This window comes from Bubalus bubalis, chromosome 19 (genome assembly GCF_019923935.1).
Source record: "Bubalus bubalis isolate 160015118507 breed Murrah chromosome 19, NDDB_SH_1, whole genome shotgun sequence".
NCBI classification, from domain to species: domain Eukaryota; kingdom Metazoa; phylum Chordata; class Mammalia; order Artiodactyla; family Bovidae; genus Bubalus; species Bubalus bubalis.
In genome coordinates, this window is record NC_059175.1 from 41,950,951 (window position 1) to 41,956,950 (window position 6,000).

Genomic DNA, 6,000 nt, shown 5'->3' on the forward strand with positions numbered 1-6,000 from the left:
CCACCTCCCCTCCAAGGATAGGAGACTCCTGCTTGGACTTCTCTAAAGTGAGAAACAAACATCTATGTGTTACCACTATTTGGGGATTTATTTGTTATAGCCACTTGTGGTACCTTCACTGACACAAGAGTGTCTGAGGCAGCCTGTGGAAAACTCTTAATATTTGCCAGCCCAACCAGATTTTTTTTTAAAGTTCACCCACCTGTTCAGTCCGTTAGTCACTTCAGTCGCTCACTCGTGTCTGACTCTGCAACCCCAAGGACTGCAGCACGCCAGGCCTCCCTGTCCATCACCAACTCCCGGAGTTCACTCAAACTCATGTCCATAGAGTTGGTGATGCCATCCAACCATCTCCTCCTCTGTTGTCCCCTTCTCCTCCTGCCTTCAATCTTGGTCAGCATCAGAGCCTTTTCCGATGAGTCAGTTCTTCGCATCAGGTGGCCAAAGTATTGGAGTTTCAGCTTCAACACCAGTCCTTCCAATGAACACCCAGGACTGATCTCCTTTAGTATGGACTGGTTGGATCTCCTTGCAGTCCAAGGGACTCTCAAGAGTCTTCTCCAACACCACAGTTCAAAAGCATCAATTCTTCAGCACTCAGTTTTCTTTATAATCCAACTCTCACATCCATACATGACTGTTGGAGAAACAATAACTTTGACTAGATGGACCTTTGTTGGCAAAGTGATGTCTCTGCTTTTTAATTTGCTGTCTAGGTTGGTCATAGCTTTTCTTCCAGGGAGCAAGCATCTTTTGATTTCATGGCTGCAGTCACCATCTGCAGTGATTTTGGAGCCCAAGAAAATAAAATCTCTCACTGTTTCCATTATTTTCCATCTATTTCCCATGAAGTGATGGGACCAGATGCCATGATCTTCGTTTCCTGAATGTTGAGTTTAAGCCAGCTTTTTCACTCTCTTTTTTCACTTTCATCAAGAGGCTCTTTAGTTCTTCACTTTCTGCCATAAGGGTGGTGTCATCTGCATATCTGAGGTTATTGATCTATCTCCCGGCAATCTTGATTCCAGCTTGTGCTTCATCCAGCCCAGCATTTCTCATGATGTACTCTGCATATAAGTTAAATAAGCAGGGTGACAATATACAGCCTTGATGTACTCCTTTCCTGATTTGGAACTAGTCTGTTGTTCCATGTCCAGTTCTAATTGTTGCTTCTTGACCTGCATACAGATTTCTCAGGCAGGTCAGGTGGTCTGGTATTCCTATCTCTTTCAGAATTTTCCACAGTTAGTTGTGATCCACACAGTCAAAGGCTTTGGCATAGTCAATAAAGCAGAGGTATATGTTTTTCTGGAACTGTCTTGCTTTTTCAGTGATCCAACGGATGTTGGCAATTTGATCTCTGGTTCCTCTGACTTTTCTAAATCCAGCTTGAACATCTGGAAGTTCACATTTCACATACTGTTGAAGCCTGGCTTGGAGAATTTTGAGCATTACTTTGCTAGCATGTGAGATGAGTACAATTGTGTGGCAGTTTGAGCATTCTTTGGCATTGCTTTTCTTTGGGATTGGAATGAAAACAGAACTTTTCTAGTCCTGTGGCCACTGTTGAGCAGCACTTTAACAGCATCATCTTAGGATTTGAAATAGCTCAACTGCAATTCCATCCCCCACCTGTTACTGATACTATATTGAACCAATGCTGTCACACTCATATTTAATTGTAACTTGCTTATGTATGGCTCAGAAATATTCCTTTATATGGAAAGAAGTGATAAAATATAACAGTCACAAAATGAAGTAAATTCTTAAATTTGGGTTAGGGGTTTGGAGAACGCTCATTCTAAGATTTATTGCTATTTGTAGCACCCACTATAATCCTGGGCCTGGAAGACTGAAAGCAGCATCCTTGTTCTCAGGAATCTCACTGTCGAGAAGGGGAACCTTGTATACGCATGCGCATAAGGCGTTATGTAGGGAATCAGAGAAAGGGAGGGTGGGGCCGAGGACACCCACCTTTAGTTTGATTTTGACAGCATCAAATCCACCCAGCTATTGACTCCACCATCCCATACTCCCCATGACAAAACATCTTTTCTCAGGTCAAACATATTTCATTTTTAACCAGTGTCATTATGACACCTAAAAACTATCAAGAACTCCTTAATAACTTCTAATAACCAGCCCATACTCAAATGTATAGCTGGTGTGTCCAAGTGATGATTCAAACAGGACCCATGTGTTGCCTTCATTTTTATGTCTCTTATATTTAATCTTTCTGGAGTTATTTCTCCCCTCTCCTCCAGTAGCATATTGGGCACCTACCAACCTGGGGAATTCATCTTTCATTGTCATATCTTTTGGCCTTTTCATACTGTTCATGGGGTTCTTAAGGGAAGAATACTGAAGAGGTTTGCCATTCCCTTCTCCAGTGGGCCTTCTCCAGTGACCTGTCCGTCTTGGGTGGCCTTACATGGCATGGCTCATAGTTTCATTGAGTTAGCAAGGCTGTGGTCCATATAATCAGTTTTATTAGTTTTCTGTGATTGTAGTTTTCATTCTGTCTGCCCTCTCATGAATAAGGATAAGAGGCTTGTGAAAGCTTCCTGATGGAAGGGATTGGCTGTGGGGGAATCTGGATCTTATTCTCAGTACTGAGAACTGATGCTGAAGCTGAAACTCCAATACTTTGACCACCTGATGTGAAGAGGTAACTTATTGGAAAAGACCCTGATGCTGAGCAAGACTGAAGGCAGGAGGAGAAGGGGACAAAAGAGGATGAGATGGTTGGATGGCATCACCAACTCAATGGACGTGAGTTTGAGCAAGCTCCGGGAACTGGTGATGGACAGGGAAGCCTGGCGTGCTGCAGTTAATTGGGTTGCAAAGAGTCAGACAACAGCTGATATTTAATCTGGAACTTTCCTCCAGTCCCCTTGTTCCATGGAATTTCTCACATTCTGCATGTGATACATTGCTTTCTCATGGTGTCGTTCACATTTATCCTTTATTCTTTCTATTATATCTGCAGGCTCGAGTTTAGGCTTAGGTTTAAATTCTATGGCACATGTGTATTTCAGGGTTTTCCCCTCATCCCTGAAATAATCAATTCAGCAGTGCCTGTTCTCTAATTCTTTGGGGGACTAGATGACCATGATGATTAATTCATGTGTCACCTTGGCTAAGTGAGGGATGGTGTTTTAGGCAACTGAGTTTGTGGTCATTTGTTTTGCATTATTGGAAAGTGAACACATTCCCTTTGTCTTTCTAAATGGTTAATCATTTCATGTTACTTTCCTGTTTAAAAATATGCCATGGGTTCCCCTTTCCCTGTAGGATAAAGCCCAAATTTCTTATCTTGGCATTCAATCCCCTCCCACCCAGACATCAGCTTCTCCTATTGGCCCCGCCCCCTCACACTGCACTCTAGCCTCAGAGAACAAATTGCAGATACATAAACACCTGCTCCTTTCTCTCCCCTCCCAGGTCTTGCCCTGCTCCAAACAGGCCACCTCCTTACTCGTCTTCTGAGCCTCAGCTCAGAAACAATGTCTTGCAGACCTTCCCTTGGACCTTAAATGTAGGTTAAGTGTATATCCTTGGGCTCCACGCCTGAGCCACATTTGTCACGCTTTTGTTACCATCTCTTGACTCACCCGTCTTTGCCTGTTAGACCACAAGGTCCTGGCAGACTGGACCATCACTAATCCACCTTTGAACCATGGGCTCTCTGTGGGCTTGCTGTCACTGGGGGCTGAATAAAAATAGCCAGACTTCTCCTTGCTGTGTTTTCACAAGCCTCAACTACCCTAGAGCAGAACTCCAGCTTCCTCTGAGCCACCCTCCTGCAGGAACTCTGAGTCTGAGGTGAAGAGAATGTGCCATTGGAGAGCACAGCGTCTGCACCCACTCTGGCCCTCCTGCCTCTGGACTTGGCTGGGAGCTCGGGGATGGAGGAGGAGAGCCTGAGCCCAGTGGGATCCGGCAGGAAGTAGGGGAGCTTGACCTCCTTCATCTTCCTGAACCTGCTGCTCTCAGACCTCTCTAAGGCCTGGAGTTCACATCAATGGACAAAGAGTAGCTCCAGGAGCTTTGTTCTAGGTGATGAGATAAGCCACAGAAACCTGAGGAAAGGCTTGGTCATCAGTGATGCCACCAATGGGTGTCTTGGGACGGGCTTTAGTCACCTGATCCCATCATCTCCAGCAGCAGCTCCCTTGCTATGGACAAATACTAAAGATCTTTATTTGTCCCATATAACCATATCTAGGGCTTATTTGGTGGCTCAGATGGTAAAGAATCTGTCTGCAACACAGTTCTATCCCTGGGTTGGGAAGATACCCTGGAGAAGGGAATGGCAACCTGCTCCAGTATTCTTGCCTGGAGAATTCCATTGACAGAAGAGCCTGGTGGGTTCCAGTCTATGGGGTCGGAAAGAATCGGACGTGACCACACACACACACACCCCTGTATATCGAAGCACAGCTGCAGCTGGCACCTCCAATTACATTGTTAATCCTATGTGGAAATTCAGAAACGGCTGTAAGCAAATAAGGGTGGAACTCCCATTCTCCCCCATGACCACCTCAACCGGCCTCTCCATCTCTGTCTTGCATTGTCAGTGGCCCCAGAGATGTCCCTTTGAAGACCCCATCAGATCTCTGTCCACAACCCATCCATGAATGAACACATCTGTCTGGCCTCCCCATAGCTGCTTCTGAAAGTTTTCTTTCATTTCTGCTGAAATATGTGTCCGACTAAAGAAAAAGCTTTAAATGAAGTTTAAAGACAAAAACACAAAAAGCCCAGCTTAATATTTGTATGCTGAATATTAGCCCATCACCACTGGAAACTCTCAGATAAAACAACTCATAATGAAAATGCAGCAAGACCCTTAAATGTAGCAATTCTAACGCTCACCTCTATTATTATAATAATAGGGGTCTCAAATGGAGCTGTTGAGAACAGTGGCTGCCCCTGACTAGAATTCAACCAGAAAGATCAAGAGAGTGCCCTAATTGCCTTTCTTCTCAGATCAAACAATTGACTTAATTCTCTAGGCCTACACACCGAAATGTGTTTGAGGAGATTCAAATAGGTTACTATGGAGGATTAAGGTTTTCTCTGCAGATTATACTTTTATGCCCCGTAGTTCATTGCTTGAGGTGTTAAGTAGTTTTGTCAAAATAAGCAGGGCTGGAAGGATTTTTAGAATCTTACAAATCACACACTTGCTGAGTAACACAAGGGACGTCTGCTTTCCACCCCCCACCTTTTTTTTTTTTTTTTAATTTAATGGTTGAGGTTTGGGGGAGCAGAAATTAAGCATATTAAAGATTAGTTGAAAATTTCAAGAAGCATCACAGATAAGAGAAACACAAGCGTGGGGGTTTATTGTGTTTCGTCTTTCAAAAATTGTTTCACAAAATGATGCAGCTGAAGAAGCCACATAAAGAGAAGGGATTTTCTTGTGAGTGCTTAACTGCCTGAAGAGAGAGTCCAGAGGGGCTGTGAAATCAGACCCTGGAGGCTTCTCTGTAGTGCCATGCTAATCAGGGTTATTTTACTCCCTGAGACTTCATTTCTGCTTCCAGGAGTTGGTGGCAAAATAAGCTTTCATTTTCTCACAACAGCACATTCCCAGGAAAGGGCCCTTGTCCTGAAGTCCTCTGTGACATTCTGTCCTTGGTCTCACAGGTGGCTCAACTGTCTTCCCAGATCCCCCGGGATTGCGCCCTTCCTTAATCAAAGGGCTGGTCAATGAATGTACTCAGGTCATTAACTGCGTGGAGCTTGGGCGGTTTGTGCACTGTCCTCCTCTTCTTCAGTTCTCCTGGGTCCATCCCTAATCAGCTAAGCTATGTGAAGTAGATTAATTGACATTGCAACATCGCACATCGCACCGAGTGCGTGTGAACTGCCGACTAGATAAAGCCTGACGTGACTGGACACTGGTGGGCAGACAGCCTCCAGAACCACAGGCGGTTCCAGATGTTTTTGTCCAGGCTGGCACAGTTCCAGTCACTTCTGAGCTGGCCTTTC